The sequence below is a fragment of the Siphateles boraxobius genome, unplaced genomic scaffold (assembly GCF_051911475.1).
Source record: "Siphateles boraxobius isolate OS27281-9 unplaced genomic scaffold, OSU_SipBor_1 6, whole genome shotgun sequence".
NCBI lineage: Eukaryota > Metazoa > Chordata > Actinopteri > Cypriniformes > Leuciscidae > Siphateles > Siphateles boraxobius.
The window spans coordinates 77746-99531 of NW_027509186.1; the positions used below are offsets into that span (position 1 = coordinate 77746).

At 44.3% G+C, this 21786-nt stretch overlaps 11 non-coding genes across 11 annotated transcripts; 5 read left to right on the forward strand and 6 right to left on the reverse strand.

The window, feature by feature from the left end:
- The first annotated feature begins 486 nt into the window (after positions 1–486).
- On the forward strand, positions 487–560 carry trnam-cau (transfer RNA methionine (anticodon CAU)). Its single transcript has one exon. It is a non-coding gene; the product is annotated as a tRNA-Met (tRNA).
- Positions 561–2254: 1694 nt separating this feature from the next.
- trnal-cag (transfer RNA leucine (anticodon CAG)) lies at positions 2255–2337 on the reverse strand. Its single transcript has one exon. It is a non-coding gene; the product is annotated as a tRNA-Leu (tRNA).
- A 95-nt stretch (positions 2338–2432) lies between these two features.
- trnam-cau (transfer RNA methionine (anticodon CAU)) lies at positions 2433–2506 on the forward strand. The gene has a single exon. It is a non-coding gene; the product is annotated as a tRNA-Met (tRNA).
- Positions 2507–3171: 665 nt separating this feature from the next.
- trnal-cag (transfer RNA leucine (anticodon CAG)) lies at positions 3172–3254 on the reverse strand. Its single transcript has one exon. It is a non-coding gene; the product is annotated as a tRNA-Leu (tRNA).
- An 835-nt stretch (positions 3255–4089) lies between these two features.
- On the reverse strand, positions 4090–4172 carry trnal-cag (transfer RNA leucine (anticodon CAG)). Its single transcript has one exon. It is a non-coding gene; the product is annotated as a tRNA-Leu (tRNA).
- Positions 4173–4267: 95 nt separating this feature from the next.
- trnam-cau (transfer RNA methionine (anticodon CAU)) lies at positions 4268–4341 on the forward strand. Its single transcript has one exon. It is a non-coding gene; the product is annotated as a tRNA-Met (tRNA).
- A 666-nt stretch (positions 4342–5007) lies between these two features.
- Positions 5008–5090, reverse strand: trnal-cag (transfer RNA leucine (anticodon CAG)). The gene has a single exon. It is a non-coding gene; the product is annotated as a tRNA-Leu (tRNA).
- A 944-nt stretch (positions 5091–6034) lies between these two features.
- On the reverse strand, positions 6035–6117 carry trnal-cag (transfer RNA leucine (anticodon CAG)). Its single transcript has one exon. It is a non-coding gene; the product is annotated as a tRNA-Leu (tRNA).
- Positions 6118–6212: 95 nt separating this feature from the next.
- Positions 6213–6286, forward strand: trnam-cau (transfer RNA methionine (anticodon CAU)). Its single transcript has one exon. It is a non-coding gene; the product is annotated as a tRNA-Met (tRNA).
- A 666-nt stretch (positions 6287–6952) lies between these two features.
- On the reverse strand, positions 6953–7035 carry trnal-cag (transfer RNA leucine (anticodon CAG)). Its single transcript has one exon. It is a non-coding gene; the product is annotated as a tRNA-Leu (tRNA).
- A 94-nt stretch (positions 7036–7129) lies between these two features.
- trnam-cau (transfer RNA methionine (anticodon CAU)) lies at positions 7130–7203 on the forward strand. Its single transcript has one exon. It is a non-coding gene; the product is annotated as a tRNA-Met (tRNA).
- Positions 7204–21786: the final 14583 nt, after the last annotated feature.

The window sequence follows — 21786 nt, forward strand, 5'->3', positions numbered from 1 at the left end:
ACAACAAACAAATTAAATATGTATATTTTATTAAAACGGGAACAGTATGCAATCAAAAATAATGATTATTTATTCAAATAATAAATATTACAAAAAGTTGTCTTTAGCTGGATTCGAACCCCGGTCTTGGTGCACACCTGCAATAGAAAACAGTGTGATATAAATGCGTGATTTTCACACACGAAGAAACCGGAAAATGTATCATAAGATCTATGCTAATGAAGGCATATCTTTGAACATCAAATTTCAGCCTTTCTTTTCTTCGTTTTTTCTTTCTCTTCTTCCCCCTCTCTTTTTCTTCCTTCCCCTTTTCTTCCCTTCTTCCCCACCTTTGTTGGACTATTGTTCCCCAGCTTGAACGCAGCGCCTTAGACCGCTCGGCCATCCTGACATGACGGCCAGTGGTCAGCTGGCCACTTCCACCTACACGGAATGGCAGATGATCTAGAATCTAGGGCTTCACCGCTCACCCGAGTCGGAGCACATGCCTCGTTGGCACAGTTAGGCAGCGCGTCAGTCTCATAATCTGAAGGTCGTGAGTTCGAGCCTCACACGGGGCAGAATGGTGCTTTTTGATACACGGAACCGTGTAAATAAAGGAGCTGCTTTCTGTATTCCCTTTTATGCCTTTGTCCATTTCTTCATATGCACTGTAATTGAAATCCAGTGTTTTTTTAAGACTAATGTTGAACAAATGCAGTAATAGTATTACTCTCATATTCATGTCATATGTGTCAGTGTTGTTACAATGTTTTGTTAAGGCTTATATCATTCTTTCATTCTAATGGCATGTCTTGTTAATGCTAATGTAATGTTTTACATGACATTCCTTGAATCTTGTGTCATGACACTCCACCCCATGCCCCCAAACCCATGACATTTCATTCCAAGAAATTTCCAAGAATCCTTGCCATGAAATTCTACTGCATCTACTGCATTCCTTGAATCTTGTGTCATGACACTCCACCCCATGCCCCCAAACCCATGACATTTCATTCCAAGAAATTTCCAAGAATCCTTGCCATGAAATTCTACTGCATCTTCTTCTGGTAAACAAACACATGTCATTTCGTGAAATTCAGTTGAATCCGATTCAATCAACATGTCCATTTTTTCTGAAATGTCATGACTTGAAATTCCAAGTGCCATAGAATCCCATACATTGCACTAAAGTGTTACTATAAAGGTCATGTACTGCAGGTCAGTGTTACTTTAATGTTTGGTTAATTATAGCATGAACTGAATTGCAGTGCTTTGTCAACATTACTGCATTTCTGGATAAACTTGCCAGAGGGTTAAAGACTCTAGCTTGAGCCCGCAGCCAAAGGTTAGGTTTTTCAGAAGTGGATTTCGAACCCACGCCTCCAGGGGAGACTGCGACCTGAACGCAGCGCCTTAGACCGCTCGGCCATCCTGACATGACGGCCAGTGGACAGCAGCATTTTTGCACCTACACGGAATGGCAGATGATCTAGAATCTAGGGCTTCACCGCTCACCCGAGTCAGAGCACATGCCTCGTTGGCACAGTTAGGCAGCGCGTCAGTCTCATAATCTGAAGGTCGTGAGTTCGAGCCTCACAAGGGGCAGAATGGTTCTTTTTGATACACGGAACCGTGTAAATAAAGGAGCTGCTTTCTGTATTCCCTTTTATGTCTTTGTCCATTTCTTCATATGCACTGTAATTGAAATCCAGTGTTTTTTTAAGACTAATGTTGAACAAATGCAGTAATAGTATTACTCTCATATTCATGTCATATGTGTCAATGTTGTTACAATGTTTTGTTAAGGCTTATATCATTCTTTCATTCTAATGGCATGTCTTGTTAATGCTAATGTAATGTTTTACATGACATTCCTTGAATCTTGTGTCATGACACTCCACCCCATGCCCCCAAACCCATGACATTTCATTCCAAGAAATTTCCAAGAATCCTTGCCATGAAATTCTACTGCATCTTCTTCCGGTAAACATCACAACATGTCATTTCGTGAAATTCAGTTGAATCCGATTCAATCAACATGTCAATTTTTTTCTGAAATGTCATGACTTGAAATTCCAAGTGCCATAGAATCCCATACATTGCACTAAAGTGTTACTATAAAGGTCATGTACTGCAGGTCAGTGTTACTTTAATTTTTGGTTAATTCTAGCATGAACTGAATTGCAGTGCTTTGTCAACATTACTGCATTTCTGGATAAACTTGCCAGAGGGTTAAAGAACCTAGCTTGAGCCCGCAGCCAAAGGTTAGGTTTGTCAGAAGTGGGATTCGAACCCACGCCTCCAGGGGAGACTGCGACCTGAACGCAGCGCCTTAGACCGCTCGGCCATCCTGACATGACGGCCAGTGGTTAGCAGCATTTTTGCACCTACACGGAATGGCAGATGATCTAGAATCTAGGGCTTCACCGCTCACCCGAGTCAGAGCACATGCCTCGTTGGCACAGTTAGGCAGTGCGTCAGTCTCATAATCTGAAGGTCGTGAGTTCGAGCCTCACACGGGGCAGAATGGTGCTTTTTGATACACAGAACCGTGTAAATAAAGGAGCTGCTTTCTGTATTCCCTTTATGCCTTTGTCCATTTCTTCATATGCACTGTAATTGAAATCCAGTGTTTTTTTAAGACTAATGTTGAACAAATGCAGTAATAGTATTACTCTCATATTCATGTCATATGTGTCAGTGTTGTTACAATGTTTTGTTAAGGCTTATATCATTCTTTCATTCTAATGGCATGTCTTGTTAATGCTAATGTAATGTTTTACATGACATTCCTTGAATCTTGTGTCATGACACTCCACCCCATGCCCCCAAACCCATGACATTTCATTCCAAGAAATTTCCAAGAATCCTTGCCATGAAATTCTACTGCATCTTCTTCTGGTAAACATCACAACATGTCATTTCGTGAAATTCAGTTGAATCCGATTCAATCAACATGTCCATTTTTTCTGAAATGTCATGACTTGAAATTCCAAGTGCCAAAGAATCCCATACATTGCACTAAAGTGTTACTATAAAGGTCATGTACTGCAGGTCAGTGTTACTTTAATGTTTGGTTAATTCTAGCATGAACTGAATTGCAGTGTTTTGTCAACATTACTGCATTTCTGGATAAACTTGCCAGAGGGTTAAAGACTCTAGCTTGAGCCCGCAGCCAAAGGTTAGGTTTTTCAGAAGTGGGATTCGAACCCACGCCTCCAGGGGAGACTGCGACCTGAACGCAGCGCCTTAGACCGCTCGGCCATCCTGACATGACGGCCAGTGGACAGCAGCATTTTTGCACCTACACGGAATGGCAGATGATCTAGAATCTAGGGCTTCACCGCTCACCCGAGTCAGAGCACATGCCTCGTTGGCGCAGTTAGGCAGCGCGTTAGTCTCATAATCTGAAGGTCGTGAGTTCGAGCCTCACAAGGGGCAGAATGGTTCTTTTTGATACACGGGACCGTGTAAATAAAGGAGCTGCTTTCTGTATTCCCTTTTATGTCTTTGTCCATTTCTTCATATGCACTGTAATTGAAATCCAGTGTTTTTTTAAGACTAATGTTGAACAAATGCAGTAATAGTATTACTCTCATATTCATGTCATATCTGTCAATGTTGTTACAATGTTTTGTTAAGGCTTATATCATTCTTTCATTCTGATGGCATGTCTTGTTAATGCTAATGTAATGTTTTACATGACATTCCTTGAATCTTGTGTCATGACACTCCACCCCATGCCCCCAAACCCATGACATTTCATTCCAAGAAATTTCCAAGAATCCTTGCCATGAAATTCTACTGCATCTTCTTCCGGTAAACATCACAACATGTCATTTCGTGAAATTCAGTTGAATCCGATTCAATCAACATGTCAATTTTTTCTGAAATGTCATGACTTGAAATTCCAAGTGCCATAGAATCCCATACATTGCACTAAAGTGTTACTATAAAGGTCATGTACTGCAGGTCAGTGTTACTTTAATTTTTGGTTAATTTTAGCATGAACTGAATTGCAGTGCTTTGTCAACATTACTGCATTTCTGGATAAACTTGCCAGAGGGTTAAAGAACCTAGCTTGAGCCCGCAGCCAAAGGTTAGGTTTGTCAGAAGTGGGATTCGAACCCACGCCTCCAGGGGAGACTGCGACCTGAACGCAGCGCCTTAGACCGCTCGGCCATCCTGACACGACAGCCGGTGGACAGCAGCATTTTTGCAGCTACACGGAATGGCAGATGATCTATAATCTAGGGCTTCACCGCTCACCCGAGTCAGAGCACATGCCTCGTTGGCGCAGTTAGGCAGCGCGTCAGTCTCATAATCTGAAGGTCGTGAGTTCGAGCCTCACAAGGGGCAGAATAGTTCTTTTTGATACACGGGACCGTGTAAATAAAGGAGCTGCTTTCTGTATTCCCTTTTATGTCTTTGTCCATTTCTTCATATGCACTGTAATTGAAATCCAGTGTTTTTTTAAGACTAATGTTGAACAAATGCAGTAATAGTATTACTCTCATATTCATGTCATATGTGTCAATGTTGTTACAATGTTTTGTTAAGGCTTATATCATTCTTTCATTCTAATGGCATGTCTTGTTAATGCTAATGTAATGTTTTACATGACATTCCTTGAATCTTGTGTCATGACACTCCACCCCATGCCCCCAAACCCATGACATTTCATTCCAAGAAATTTCCAAGAATCCTTGCCATGAAATTCTACTGCATCTTCTTCCGGTAAACATCACAACATGTCATTTCGTGAAATTCAGTTGAATCCGATTCAATCAACATGTCAATTTTTTCTGAAATGTCATGACTTGAAATTCCAAGTGCCATAGAATCCCATACATTGCACTAAAGTGTTACTATAAAGGTCATGTACTGCAGGTCAGTGTTACTTTAATTTTTGGTTAATTTTAGCATGAACTGAATTGCAGTGCTTTGTCAACATTACTGCATTTCTGGATAAACTTGCCAGAGGGTTAAAGAACCTAGCTTGAGCCCGCAGCCAAAGGTTAGGTTTGTCAGAAGTGGGATTCGAACCCACGCCTCCAGGGGAGACTGCGACCTGAACGCAGCGCCTTAGACCGCTCGGCCATCCTGACATGACAGCCAGTGGACAGCAGCATTTTTGCACCTACACGGAATGGCAGATGATCTAGAATCTAGGGCTTCACCGCTCACCCGAGTCAGAGCACATGCCTCGTTGGCGCAGTTAGGCAGCGCGTCAGTCTCATAATCTGAAGGTCGTGAGTTGGAGCCTCACAAGGGGCAGAATAGTTCTTTTTGATACACGGGACCGTGTAAATAAAGGAGCTGCTTTCTGTATTCCCTTTTATGTCTTTGTCCATTTCTTCATATGCACTGTAATTGAAATCCAGTGTTTTTTTAAGACTAATGTTGAACAAATGCAGTAATAGTATTACTCTCATATTCATGTCATATGTGTCAGTGTTGTTACAATGTTTTGTTAAGGCTTATATCATTATTTCATTCTAATGGCATGTCTTGTTAATGCTAATGTAATGTTTTACATGACATTCCTTGAATCTTGTGTCATGACACTCCACCCCATGCCCCCAAACCCATGACATTTCATTCCAAGAAATTTCCAAGAATCCTTGCCATGAAATTCTACTGCATCTACTGCATTCCTTGAATCTTGTGTCATGACACTCCACCCCATGCCCCCAAACCCATGACATTTCATTCCAAGAAATTTCCAAGAATCCTTGCCATGAAATTCTACTGCATCTTCTTCTGGTAAACAAACACATGTCATTTCGTGAAATTCAGTTGAATCCGATTCAATCAACATGTCCATTTTTTCTGAAATGTCATGACTTGAAATTCCAAGTGCCATAGAATCCCATACATTGCACTAAAGTGTTACTATAAAGGTCATGTACTGCAGGTCAGTGTTACTTTAATGTTTGGTTAATTATAGCATGAACTGAATTGCAGTGCTTTGTCAACATTACTGCATTTCTGGATAAACTTGCCAGAGGGTTAAAGACTCTAGCTTGAGCCCGCAGCCAAAGGTTAGGTTTTTCAGAAGTGGGATTCGAACCCACGCCTCCAGGGGAGACTGCGACCTGAACGCAGCGCCTTAGACCGCTCGGCCATCCTGACATGACGGCCAGTGGACAGCAGCATTTTTGCACCTACACGGAATGGCAGATGATCTAGAATCTAGGGCTTCACCGCTCACCCGAGTCAGAGCACATGCCTCGTTGGCGCAGTTAGGCAGCGCGTCAGTCTCATAATCTGAAGGTCGTGAGTTCGAGCCTCACAAGGGGCAGAATGGTTCTTTTTGATACACGGGACCGTGTAAATAAAGGAGCTGCTTTCTGTATTCCCTTTTATGTCTTTGTCCATTTCTTCATATGCACTGTAATTGAAATCCAGTGTTTTTTTAAGACTAATGTTGAACAAATGCAGTAATAGTATTACTCTCATATTCATGTCATATGTGTCAATGTTGTTACAATGTTTTGTTAAGGCTTATATCATTCTTTCATTCTGATGGCATGTCTTGTTAATGCTAATGTAATGTTTTACATGACATTCCTTGAATCTTGTGTCATGACACTCCACCCCATGCCCCCAAACCCATGACATTTCATTCCAAGAAATTTCCAAGAATCCTTGCCATGAAATTCTACTGCATCTTCTTCCGGTAAACATCACAACATGTCATTTCGTGAAATTCAGTTGAATCCGATTCAATCAACATGTCCATTTTTTCTGAAATGTCATGACTTGAAATTCCAAGTGCCATAGAATCCCATACATTGTACTAAAGTGTTACCATAAAGGTCATGTACTGCAGGTCAGTGTTACTTTAATGTTTGGTTAATTCTAGCATGAACTGAATTGCAGTGCTTTGTCAACATTATTGCATTTCTGGAAAAACTTGCCAGAGGGTTAAAGACTCTAGCTTGAGCCCGCAGCCAAAGGTTAGGTTTGTCAGAAGTGGGATTCGAACCCACGCCTCCAGGGGAGACTGCGACCTGAACGCAGCGCCTTAGACCGCTCGGCCATCCTGACATGATTGCTAGTGGTGAGCAGCATTTTTCCACCTACACGGAATGGCAGGTGATTTAGAATCTAGGGGTCAACGCTCACCTGAGTCACAGCACATGCCACGTTGGCGCAGTTAGGCAGCGCGTCAGTCTCATAATCTGAAGGTCGTGAGTTCGAGCCTCACACGGGGCAGAATGGTGCTTTTTGATACACGGGACCGTGTAAATAAAGGAGCTGCTTTCTGTATTCCCTTTTATGCCTTTGTCCATTTCTTGATATGCACTGTAATTGAAATCCAGTGTTTTTTTAAGACTAATGTTGAACAAATGCAGTAATAGTATTACTCTCATATTCATGTCATATGTGTCAGTGTTGTTACAATGTTTTGTTAAGGCTTATATCATTCTTTCATTCTAATGGCATGTCTTGTTAATGCTAATGTAATGTTTTACATGACATTCCTTGAATCTTGTGTCATGACACTCCACCCCATGCCCCCAAACCCATGACATTTCATTCCAAGAAATTTCCAAGAATCCTTGCCATGAAATTCTACTGCATCTTCTTCCGGTAAACATCACAACATGTCATTTCGTGAAATTCAGTTGAATCCGATTCAATCAACATGTCCATTTTTTCTGAAATGTCATGACTTGAAATTCCAAGTGCCATAGAATCCCATACATTGCACTAAAGTGTTACTATAAAGGTCATGTACTGCAGGTCAGTGTTACTTTAATGTTTGGTTAATTCTAGCATGAACTGAATTGCAGTGCTTTGTCAACATTACTGCATTTCTGGATAAACTTGCCAGAGGGTTAAAGAACCTAGCTTGAGCCCGCAGCCAAAGGTTAGGTTTGTAAGAAGTGGGATTCGAACCCACGCCTCCAGGGGAGACTGCGACCTGAACGCCAGCTGCCGAAGGATAGTCTGTCAAAATGGGGATAATGTTGAACAATGTTGAACGCCACAGCCAATCACGTCGACGCGCTATAACATTTGCAGCCAATCAGAGAGCGCCATTCTTGACTTTTTCCTTATCATTTTCGACATTTGACCAATCAGAGTACAAGGAAATGTCGATGGCACGTTTACGCTTAGCACCGCTAGGAGGAGGAGTCAGGAAGCTAGCCTAGTGTCAATCAAGTTGCCGAACTGAGCCGAAGGTGTACGAAGTAATGACATATCCTGAGGGGCGTGTCAGAGGTCAAAAAGTTCAGACGTCGAGCATCACTGTCACGGAGGTCAGGCATCATCATTTTAACGGAGGACTGCGAAACTTATTTTTCGGTAACTTTAACTGTATTTTCGGACAATGTAATTTTATATTTGTATATAATTGTATATATTATAATTGTAAATATCGTGTGTGCTTTTTTTAAAGAAATAATTTGTATTATAGTAGTTTTGTTCAAAACGATATAACCTAACCGTTAGCCCCCCAACAAAAAAATGTCTGGCAAAAAATCCCATAAAGCCATGTCAGATACTGACTGGATTGCAAGGCTAAAAAAGTTTGCCAGCACAGGAGTTTGGCCATCAAATGAGGGTAACAGGCCAGCTCCTCGACAGAAAAAGTGGCATGACGTGTACCAAAGGGTGAGTGTGCTTTTGTCACCTTTGCATGATGTAATAATTGTAATCCTAATCATTTAATTCAATGTCATCATTATTTATAGATATGTATGTAGATAATGTTGCAGGTATTTGAGATTTATGTTTATTTATGTAAAAAAAAAAAACTTTTTTTTTGCACTGGGAGATTCAGAGATTTGAGGCAGTGGGGGTGGGGATGTTGAGTGAATGGATGTTTTTTTGAAGGTGTGAAATGTTCCTCTCTTGTTCTTTTAAAGGAGGATACAAACTTTACTCACTCTTTATCTCTAATTTTACAGTTTGTATCTCCCCTTCAAAGAACATGAATAAAAATAAATGACAGACTACAATAAATTAATGTGGCATTCATACTGATAAGTTCGAAATGCATGTATTCTATGTTATATGTGTGATAATGTTTACAGATTGAAAGATGTCCGATGCAGTCTCGCGGCCAGACAACCTTGCTCGGAGCGGTCCCAAAGTGCATATGTGGTTTTCACACTCAAAAGGTAACAATGTAAAGATGTAACTTGTATTTTTTTTATATATGTATAATTTACTGAACAAATTCTTCTCGTTCAACAATTATTGTAGCCTATGTATTTTTGTGGTTGTCTTAAGCAGGCCACAGCCTCTATTGGACAAGCACCAAGGGTTGTTGAACAACAGTCTGCCGCTACTGGACCAGCACAGGAGGTCATGGCGCAGAGTCAGCGTCAGCTCCCACCCCAGCCTACTTCTAAAATTATACCAAGTTTGTCAAAGGTAATAACATTTTTTTTATATATATATAATTGCAGTTTTAATATACGTTTAGTATAAAGGTTTAAGTTCAGTGGAAATGGCTGGTATGTTTTTACACCTACCTGCCAGCTGTGACACCTTGTACAGGGGCGGCTGTAGTCTGCTTATTGGTCAGTTTCACTGTCTCAGGTTGGTTTAGATCAAGTAAAATGGTGAAAGAACAATGTAACCTATGTGATCTCTCTTTCTTCTCTGGGCTCTGCTCTTGCATTCTCCTCTTCCTCTCTAATTGGGCTTTGCCATTATGGGTTAAAGGACACTCGCGTCCTTCATGGCATCTCTCTTGATTTTTCCAACTGGCTACTGAAGCTACGTCTTTCATTCTGTATTTCTCAGGTAACATTCCACTTATGCACAATTAATTATACACGTATTATTAATTAAGTCATCATGAATCTGCTTTGTTGCCATTTCAAGGGTAACCTTCATTACTGTTAATAAACGCTTTCTCTTACAAACTATGTGCAAACTATTTTTGATTTTAAGTCATTTTTAAAAGGTACTTGTTAAATTACTATATACTCACATTCTAGCAATACCTTCCCACACATTTTTCTATTCTAACTGTGCTTATTTCAATCTGTATAAGTAGTAGAGTGTGGTAATACACAGACAAAAAAATAAGTTATAGAAAGAAAGCAGGTCCTTTAGTTATATAATGAATGATAGGATCAATAGATATTTTCTCATTTTACATTTTATTATATTTTTGGCCAATGTGCTGTTACAATTCAATTTGTCTTTTCATTGAAATTGTTTTGCCCTTTTTTAGTTTACCAAACCAAGATTTGGTGGGTCCCACATTGCTGCTGCAAAGCCAAATCTGAGTGTGGCTAGGAGACCATCTCAGGCTGTTGACCAACCCAGCGCAGCAGTGTCCAGTGCCCCTACACCAAGCACCACTGTCTCTGTAAGTACTGGCATAATCCACATTGCATTCTAAGACAAATTCCACATCTGTGCACTTTTTAGAAACATATTTTGTATTCCAGGAAACATCTCAGGCTGTTGACCAACCCAGCGCAGCAGTGTCCAGTGCCCCTACACCAAGCACCACTGTCTCTGTAAGTACTGGCATAATCCACATTGCATTCTAAGACACATTCCACATCTGTGCACTTTTTAGAAACATATTTTGTATTCCAGGAAACATCTCAGGCTGTTGACCAACCCAGCGCAGCAGTGTCCAGTGCCCCTACACCAAGCACCACTGTCTCTGTAAGTACTGGCATAATCCACATTGCATTTTAAGACACATTCCACATCTGTGCACTTTTTAGAAATATATTTTGTATGCAGGAAATCTTATCATAATGAATTAAGAGCATTAATATACAGTTTTCACACAATATGCAGTCAGTGAACACATTTCCACAATGCTTACATTTTCTTAACAGACAAGCTATACCTCCCAACAAAATTATGGATTGTTTTTGTAGTATTTACAAATGTTAACACACACCACCCCACAATAGCAAAAACAATATTCCAAACCTTAGATACACTATAAAAACCTCGGCTTCTTCAATGATATCAATTCAAAAACAATATATCTCAGCTGATAATAAACAAACAATTGAATAATTGACACACACCTGATTTATGTTGGGTAAATTGGGCCAAACATAGCTGATTCCAGTCTGGCTTAGACTCAGTGTGTGACGAACAGGACGGCCGAGGGACGTGAGAGAACGGCGCGAGGCCGGTGGTGCGATTGATAATGAGCAACACCTGTGAGCACACCGGTCTCGCATCTCTCACGGAGGAGCGGAAGCATAAAGGAGGAGCGACGACGTTGATGATCGAGAGAGGAACAGGCCTGATTTTAGTTGTGTTTTTGTATTTGTGTTTTATTTTAGCCAGCAGTCGTCCGCGAGGGGCTGCTGGCCGTTATGTTTTAGTTTGGGTAAGCCAGCAGTCGTCCGCGAGGGGCTGCTGGCGGTATTTTAGTTTGTTTGTTTTATTTTAAATAAAGTTTATTTAAAATAAAACAAACAAACTAAAATACCGCCAGCAGCCCCTCGCGGACGACTGCTGGCTTACCCAAACTAAAACATAACGGCCAGCAGCCCCTCGCGGACGACTGCTGGCTAAAATAAAACACAAATACAAAAACACAACTAAAATCAGGCCTGTTCCTCTCTCGATCATCAACGTCGTCGCTCCTCCTTTATGCTTCCGCTCCTCCGTGAGAGATGCGAGACCGGTGTGCTCACAGGTGTTGCTCATTATCAATCGCACCACCGGCCTCGCGCCGTTCTCTCACGTCCCTCGGCCGTCCTGTTCGTCACACAGTGGCAGGGGTTATTTTTTTCTGTTACATTGACACTTTTACATTAAAAGGAGGACTTTGAGGAGTGATGTTTTTGGAAACAGAAAAAGACAAACACTGTAATGTCTGGACGAGGAAGAGTAAGAGCAAGGGGCCCAGGGAGAAGAGCAGGCCCAGTGAGAGGTGCAGTGAGAGATGCAGTGAGATGTGCAGTGACAGATGCAGTGAGAGATGCAGTGAGATGTGCAGTGACAGATGCAGTGACAGATGCAGTGAGAGATGCAGTGAGATGTGCAGTGAGAGATGCAGTGAGATGTGCAGTGAGAGGTGCAGTGAGAGGTGCAGTGAGATGTGCAGTGAGAGGTGCAGTGAGAGGTGCAGTGAGATGTGCAGTGAGAGGTGCAGTGAGATGTGCAGTGAGATGTGCAGTGAGATGTGCAGTGAGAGGTGCAGTGAGAGGTGCAGTGAGAGGTGCAGTGAGATGTGCAGTGAGAGGTGCAGTGAGAGATGAGAGGTGCAGTGAGAGGAGCAGGGCCAGGGAGAAGAGCAGGCCTAAGGACTTCCAAAGGCTGCAAGAACAGTAGTCAGTGATGAAATTCGTGCCACTCTCATTGACCATGTAATCAACCACGGTCTTTCGCTAAGAGAGGCTGGTAAACAGTAAAGGGAAAAAAAACTGATTTGCTTTTTACTGGAATACTGTACATGTGGACATACAGTTCCCAACCAATACATTTAGTGTAAAAATGGTGGATTGCATGTTTTGTATGCAAATACCTGTAAAACTGAAACACAAAAGTCTATGAAGTTTTTGTAATACAATAGCCAGTATTTTGAAACCCTAGTACTTTGATTGACTGCATGTACCTTGTGAAGTGAAAACAAGTGTTATTCTTTGACAGAATAATTTCATTCTGAGTCAGATTTCCAGTGTTTTGGTAAAGTTAGTGTGTGCAGAGAAAGATGTGTTCTATTTTGAAATGAAGAGTTAGTATATATTTACAGTTTTTTTCAATTGTTTACACGCAATTTTGAAAACCTCTACCTCCTTCTCCTCTTCATCTACCTCCTTCACCTCTTCCTCTACCTTCTTCTCCTCTTCCTCTACCTCCTTCTCCTCTTCCTCTACCTCCTTCTCCTCTTCATCTACCCCTTCACCTCTTCCTCTACCTCCTTCTCCTCTTCCTCTACCTCCTTCTCCTCTTCCTCTACCTCCTTCTCCTCTTCATCTACCTCCTTCACCTCTTCCTCTACCTCCTTCTCCTCTTCCTCTACCTCCTTCTCCTCTTCCTCTACCTCCTTCTCCTCTTCATCTACCTCCTTCATCTCTTCCTCTACCTCCTTCTCCTCTTCCTCTACCTCCTTCTCCTCTTCCTCTACCTCCTTCTCCTCTTCCTCTACCTCCTTCTCCTCTTCCTCTACCTCCTTCTCCTCTTCATCTACCTCCTTCTCCTCTTCCTCTACCTCCTTCTCCTCTTCCTCTACCTCCTTCATCTCCTCTTTGAGCCCCCCCTCTTATTCTCACTCTTCTTCTTCTTCTTCTTCTAGCTCCTTCCATTTTTGTTGAAGACAGGTGAACTCACCTGCTGCCTTTTATAGCACTCCTGAGTGATGCGTTTTCAAATTAGCACATGTGTGCTTCCACGCCTGATGTATGTGCATATCCAATTCATTCATTAGTGTGGTCAATGGCAATCCGGGGCTTTGTAATGACAAGGAAGTAACCTCACAATCCTTATCTGTGTCTAAGGTGTGAAAATGTGTGTAGAGTTTTACAAATCACTGTGTGTAATGTTTTGCTAAAAGGGTAAAGCAGACATTGTGTGTAATGTTGTGCAAATCTGTGGAGGGGTTTTGCTCATTGGAGTAGAATTTTGCAAATTGCGTGGAAATTTTTATTTTAGTGTGTAAACAATCATAAAAATCTGTAACAAAATGTGTTCTTGAGAAGAAAATTATCCATGTGGCCAATTGTGTTTTGTTGGTGTGAGTCTGTGTTAAGAGTTTAGGAAAAAGTATCTGAAGTATGGGTAAGAGCTTTTTTTAGCGATTGAAAAAAACTGTAAATATGTCACGAAGACTGCTGCGTGAGGAAACTTCAGGAGACGAAAAGCAGGTTAACAGTCTTTAATGAAAAAACAAGGCAGAGCCGAAACGGCCGATCAACAGAAATGTCTCAAAATGTTCGTGAAGAAACAGAGAAGCGCTCGCAGCAGGTCTCGTGGACTGGAGAAGCGCAGATCCCTCACACCTCTTCTGGACTCAACACAGGTAACCGCTGATCTGGTAAAGTAGCAGGTGGATAACTGACAACTGGACTAGACAGGACATAACAAATAACAGGAGATCAATAGCGGTAACAAACGTGACGGTCAACAATAATCCGACAAACTAGAGTGGAACACAAGAGACTAGAAATAGAGAGAAGCTAATGAAATGATAGAGAACAGGTGCGATAATGAGAAGATGAGAAACAGCTGGGGAAGATAAGTGAATGAAGAGTGAGAGCGAACAAAAGGGAACAGATACAGAGAATGACCAGAAGAGGGAGACAGAGACCAATAAAACACGAGAAGGGAACCAGGATCATGACAGTTCCCCCTCCTCAAAGTGCGCCCCCTGGCGCACTCAAAGAGGAAGACTGACGAGAGCGAAAGAAATCGTCGATGAGCGAGCGGTCCAGGACATCCCGGGCGGGAATCCAGCTTCTCTCCTCAATACCATAACCCTCCCAGTCGACCAAAAACTGATGGCCACGACCACGAGGACTGACATCAAGGATCTTACGGACCCGGTAGACTGGGGAGCCCTCGACACGAACCGGAGGGTTAACAGGGCGGGGGGGTGGGCGAACAACGGGCTTGAGAGAAGAGACATGAAACACGGGGTGAACACGGCGGAGATTGGATGGCAATCTGAGCCTCACAGAGACAGGGCTAAGGACTGGAATTATGCGATAGGGCCCAATAAATTTGGGAGCCAGTTTACGAGACGGATACTGGAGAGGGAGATTGGCGGTGGAAAGCCACACTCTTTGACCAATGACATAACGGGGACTCTTGATACGACGTCTGTTAGCAGACCGACGGGTGATGGAGCGAGACCTTAAAAGAGCGGATCTCACCGTCCTCCAGGTTCGTTTGCAGCGTTGGATAAACGTATTTACAGATGGAACATTAGATTCCGGACTCGAGGAAGGAAAGAGAGAGGGTTGGTACCCTAAACAGCTCTGAAAAGGAGACAGGCCGGTGGCGGACGAGGGAGCGGAATTGAACGCGTACTCTGCCCATGGAAGTTGCTCAGACCAGGAGGCAGGGTTGCGGTACACGAGGCTACGCAGAATTCGGCCAATGGTCTGATTAGCGCGTTCAGCTTGTCCATTGGTCTGGGGGTGAAAACCCGAGGAAAGGCTGACCGTGGCTCCGATGAGGCGACAGAACTCTTTCCAAAACAGGGAAGCGAACTGTGGCCCTCTATCGGATACGATATTCTCAGGGAGACTGTGGATCTTAAAAATGTGATCGACAACAATTTGGGCGGTCTCCTTGGCGGAGGGAAGCTTTGGAAGAGGGACAAAGCGAGCCGCTTCCGAAAATCGATCGACGACAGTAAGAATTACAGTCTTTCCACCCAAAGGAGGAAGTCCTGTAATAAAATCAAGGCCAATCTGAGCCCACGGACGTGACGGAACAGGCAACGGTCTAAGGAGACCAGCGGGAGGTCTATTACTAACCTTAGTCTGAGCACAGACAGGACATGCCGCAATGAAACGACGGATATCACGTTCCCGAGTGGGCCACCAAAATTTCTGAGACACAGACGCAATAGTACCCCTAACCCCAGGATGGGCGAAAAGCTTGGAGGGGTGGCCCCACTGAAGAACGGCACGACGAGCGGAGGGGGGAACAAATAATGAACCCTTAGGGCAGCCACGTGGAGTTATTGCGTGAGAAAGCGCGCGCTTGACGGTTCGTTCTATTCCCCAAGTAACAGCCCCTACCACTCGTTCCTGAGGAAGGATAGACTCAATGGGTGACGACTCGGGGGAGGAGAATTGACGAGACAGCGCGTCAGGCTTTAAATTCTTAGAACCAGGGCGGTAGGAGAGGGAGAAATCGAAACGAGCAAAGAATAGAGACCAACGAGCCTGACGAGCGTTGAGTCTCTTAGCGGATCGGATGTACTCAAGATTTCGGTGGTCTGTCCAGACCACGAACGGAAAGGAAGACCCCTCTAGCCAGTGGCGCCATTCTCCCAGGGCTAAACGGACGGCGAGAAGTTCGCGATTACCCACGTCATAGTTTCGTTCAGACGGAGAGAGACGATGCGAAAAGAAAGCGCAAGGATGGATCCTCTCGTCAGCAGAAGACTGCTGCGAGAGGATGGCTCCTACTCCTACCTCTGAGGCATCAACCTCGACAATGAAAGGCTTAGAAGTGTCAGGGGTGACGAGAACCGGCGCGGTCGTAAACAATGTCTTAAGATGATCAAAGGCGGTCTGAGCCGCGTTACTCCAGACAAAACGAGACTTGACAGAAGTTAAAGTGGTTAGCGGAGCGGCCACCTGACTAAAGTTCTTTATAAACTTACGGTAAAAGTTAGCGAACCCTAAAAAACGTTGGAGCGCAATACGAGAGTCGGGTGTTGGCCAATCGGTGACCGCGCGAACTTTAGCTGGGTCCATACTGATGCTCTGTGCCGAGATGACGGAGCCGAGAAATGTAACAGACTGAGCATGAAACGTGCATTTCTCGGCTTTGACGAACAATTTGTTCTCTAAAAGTCGTTGGAGGACTCGACGTACATGCTGCACATGAACCTGTAAAGACGGAGAGAAAATCAAAATGTCATCAAGGTAGACGAAGACAAAAACGTTTAGCATGTCTCGCAGAACGTCATTGACCAAAGCTTGAAATACAGCAGGAGCGTTGACCAGGCCGAACGGTAAAACCCGGTACTCAAAGTGGCCCAGCGGGGTATTAAAAGCGGTCTTCCATTCATCACCCTCCTTGATGCGGACTAGGTGATACGCGTTGCGAAGATCCAGTTTTGTGAAGAAGTTAGCTCCCTGCAAGATTTCAAAGGCTGATGACATAAGTGGCAAGGGGTAGCGGTTCTTGACAGTTATGTCATTCAAACCTCTGTAATCGATGCAGGGACGTAACGAGCCGTCCTTCTTCTTCACAAAAAAGAACCCTGCACCAGCCGGAGAGGAAGAGGAAACTATGGTGCCAGCGTCTAAGGATTCAGAGAGATACTTCTCTAACGCCTGACGCTCCGGGACAGAGAGAGAATAAAGCCTTCCCCGAGGAGGAGTAGTTCCAGGAAGAAGCTCAATGCTGCAGTCATACGGGCGATGAGGTGGAAGGGATGCCGCCCGGGATCGACTGAAAACCGCTCGCAAATCGCGATACTCCTCGGGAACTCCTGACAAATCACCTGGCTCCTCCTGAAAAACAGAGACAGAAGACACAGGAAACACAGCAGACACCAAACACTTAGCATGACACGAGAGATTCCATGACAAGATTGTGTTCTTGGACCAGTTAATCTGGGGGTTATGTTCTACCAGCCACGGATGACCCAGCACCACAGGTATATTAGGGGAATGAAACACCAGAAAAGAAATGGTCTCGCGGTGGTTACCGGACACGGTGAGACTCAAGGGGGCAGTAGAATGGTGAACCCTGGCGAGAACCCGTCTATCCAAGGTGTAAATAGTGGTGGGCTCCTGAAGATCAATGAGGGGAACGCCATGCCTAAGAGCCCAGGCCTCGTCCACAAAATTGCCCTCGGAACCAGAGTCAATAAGAGCCTGACAATCTATAGAAGAGTCGGACCAGCGGAGATGAACAGAAAAAATAGTCCGAGAAGGCGGCGGAGGGCTTAGAGAAGATGCGCTCACCAGTAACCCTCGCTTTACTGGGGAGCTTTGTCTTTTAAAGGACAGGAGGTGACGAAATGGTTGTTAGCGGCGCAATAAAGACACAGACGGTTCATAATTCGACGCTAGCGTTCTGAAGCAGAGATCCGGATTCCACCCAGCTGCATGGGTTCCTGGTCCGCCGCAGGTGCAGTAGCAGGGAAGCCGATAGACGATGAGAGAGAAGGCGGGGCCGCTGGACGTGCTCGTCGACGCAACTCAAAACGTTCCTCCACACGTAGAGCCAAATCAATGAGGGGGTTGAGGAAAGATGGTATCTCACGAGCCAGAACCTCATCCCTGATCTCGGCGTTTAACCCTTCGACAAAGCGCGCTACCAGCGCGGGCTCGTTCCAGCCACAAGAGGTAGAGAGCGTGCGGAATTCCACCGAGAAGTCGGCGACAGAGCGTCTTCCCTGACGCAGAGTGGATAACTGACGAGAAGCCTCCGGTCCCCCCACCGAACGGTCGAACACTCGTAACATCTCGTCCTTAAAAAGGGAATAACTGTCGAGGCAGATGGCTTCGGAATTCCAGACCGCTGTTCCCCACTCACGAGCCCGTCCCTTGAGAAGTGAGATGATGTAGGCTATGCGAGTCCGTTGTTCAGAATAAGTGTGTGGCTGAAGCGAAAACACAACTTCACATTGGGTTAGAAAAGACATGCACTCGGTAGGCTCACCCGCATAGCAGGGGGGATTATTCACACGTGGCTCGGAAGCGGAGGAATCAGAGGACCGGACCGGATCTGTTCGAAGAAGATGAAACTGCCCAGACAAATCAGACATCTGTGAAGCCAGCGTCTCAACAGCCTGGCGAGCGGCGGCGAGTTCCTCTTCGTGTCTCCCCAGCATGGCTCCCTGGATCTCAAGCACGTTCTGAATGGGTTGCCCATCAGCTGGATTCATGGTGGTCGGATTATTCTGTCACGAAGACTGCTGCGTGAGGAAACTTCAGGAGACGAAAAGCAGGTTAACAGTCTTTAATGAAAAAACAAGGCAGAGCCGAAACGGCCGATCAACAGAAATGTCTCAAAATGTTCGTGAAGAAACAGAGAAGCGCTCGCAGCAGGTCTCGTGGACTGGAGAAGCGCAGATCCCTCACACCTCTTCTGGACTCAACACAGGTAACCGCTGATCTGGTAAAGTAGCAGGTGGATAACTGACAACTGGACTAGACAGGACATAACAAATAACAGGAGATCAATAGCGGTAACAAACGTGACGGTCAACAATAATCCGACAAACTAGAGTGGAACACAAGAGACTAGAAATAGAGAGAAGCTAATGAAATGATAGAGAACAGGTGCGATAATGAGAAGATGAGAAACAGCTGGGGAAGATAAGTGAATGAAGAGTGAGAGCGAGCAAAAGGGAACAGATACAGAGAATGACCAGAAGAGGGAGACAGAGACCAATAAAACACGAGAAGGGAACCAGGATCATGACAAAATACTTTTGAAAACAGATTCAAATAAGCGGCGATCCTAAATTGCAATATTATTTCCCACTATTACTGTTTTTGACTGTATTTTAATCATATTTCAAAAACAAAAAGAATCTTACTGAACATAGACCTTTAAACAGTATTGTATAATTCCATCTAGGATTAGTTAAAATTATTGGACAGTTATGACTGTTTCTTTCTCTTGTTATATATGCAACATATATTATATTTCATTGCATGTTGTCTCGGTAAGTAATTTCAAATTTTATTGGTCCAAAATAATTGAATTTGCATATTAACTGTCACAACTCAGTAGAGTCACACAAATTAGTGCTAGCAGCTGACACAATTCTGAAAACTATTGGAACAAATGTATACATTTTATTCTATAACCTTAAGTACGTATTTGACATCCAATATTTTCTATTTTATATGAGGGTAGTCTTGGATAGATAAAGCGGTAATTAAATAAATGACCTGCTTGACTAAATGTTTTGTCTTTTTCCTTCACAGACTACTCCTTCGGGGGCATTACTGCAAGATGCATCTGCAGTTTGACTGCATCGTTTGTGGTCGGACACTTTGCCACCAGAGGATCACAGGTGGATTGCCAGCAGGCTTTTTAAAATGGGGCCCAAGGGAAAACCAGAGCTTCGAGACAACCTACAGCTCTGGTATTACCCACCACAGCCAGCACTTATTTACAACCAGGCTCCAGCTCCAGACAGATTTTTTTGTCATGCTCTGTTGCTGTGGATGCCGTACAAGCTGTGGAAGATCAAGGCTCTCTGTCCCAATTCTGCCTGCGGGCAGCATCAGCTGATTGGAGGCGGTCTGCACAAAAGGGCACGGCAGGTTCTGGACATCGATAGGATGTACAACATGGTCACAGAAACCCTCATCTGTACCAAGTGTAAAGCCTCGCATGTGTCCTGGAGTCAGACTGTCCTGCAACAGCTGGATCTGGGCCATCGCTCTGAATTTCGGGTCATCCTCACGCGGAAGTAAGGGCACTTTAATTCCACATCCAGTTGATAGCCCATCATCACATATGTTTGCAAATACTTTACAAATCAATTATGTAAAATATATGAATGTGTGGATTTTGCTTTTCCTAAGGTATGCCTGTGATATGAGAGTCATTCGGCTCCTGCGTGAGCGTGGCCTAGGCAACAGTCCCACGCGGGTCATCAAACAGCTGCGTGAGAACCACAGTGTGGAGTGGCTCCAGCGTATGGCCCGGTACACCACCCAATGTGTGGACTTCCTCAAACGACCCGGGGTGTTGCAAATACAATTCCAGGAACCTCCAGAGCCTACAGTGGTCCCAAGCTGCAAGTGGCTGCTCACCGTGTACAGCCAAGACATCCTGACAAGGCTGGATGAAATCCATGCAAGGATAACATCTACGTATGGTTCAGTCTTGAAGATGGATTCCACTAAAAAGGTTAGCAGGGGATTTTTGTTAATTTATGGTGTTTACTGTTATATCATTATCAGAGCATGAGTATCATATTCTACATGGTGTGATGTTTAATTGCATTGCATGCTTCCTGTCATCTACTGCAGATCACTAAGAAGCTGGCTGGGACGGCAAGGGGAACGGGACTCTGGCTTACCTCTGTTGGCAATGAGTTTGGTCAGGTTCTCATGAGTGTGCTGACAGCACAGGAAGGAGCAGGACTGGACATGATGGTCGATGGTCTGGTGAAAAGGTACCAGCAGGCTAGTGTGGATCCACCTGCTGTTTTGTACGTGGACTGTGGCTGCTGCACTGATGTGGGTGAGACCAAGCTGAAAACCAGATTCAGAGGGTGGCCTGATCTCATGATTCGCTTGGACATCTGGCATTTTATGCGCAGGATTGCCATGGGGTGTACAACTGATGCCCATCAGCTGTATCCCATCTTCATGTCACGGCTGTCAGCGTGCATTTTTGAGTGGGATGCGGCTGATGTTTCTATGCTTCGCAAAGCAAAGAGAGAGCTGTTGATATCCCAGGGTTGGCCTGCGCTGACAGATGAAGATGTCAACAAGCATCTTACCAGGAATGAGCTGGCACTCCATTGCCGGAGGAGGACCTGTGGAGAGGAGACTACCATCCTTCTCCTTGAGCGGCTGCTTACAGAGCTCCTGAGCAGCAAGGGCAAAGACTCCCTGGGTGTTCCTCTCCTGGACCGAAAAAGGATGGAGCACATCTGGAATGTCCAGAAGAAGCATGTGAAATGCATTCAAGACCCCCCTGGTGTTGTGCTCTATACAGAGACAGGGAGCCTAAACAAGGGAGGTGTGCTTCTAAAGACCTACAGATGTGCCAGAGGCTCCACTTCTCTCGAGTCCTTTCATTTACACCTGAACCGTTTCATCCCAGGTATTGTCTTTGTCACACACACTGTGCATGTGTAAAGAAAGAGCATTAAGTGTTTTTGTGTGTTCCTTTAACACCTCCTAAACACTGTTGTGTCTATTTACAGGGACCAGTGCAAACAGTCTGAACTTTCAGATTTATCTGCTGGAGGGTCTACACCGGTGGAACCAGGACCGGGAGGCTGCTTCCCTGTCATCGGAGCCATCAGCTTTGCGCAGCTACACAGGAGAACTTGTTCACTGTGTAAACGGCAATTATGAAAAGCTGTTTGGCAGGAAAGTGGTCCCCACGTTTTGTCCCCCTGCTTGTTACACCGGTGAGAATTATTGTATATATTTTTTATTTTATCAACTTGCAATTTCT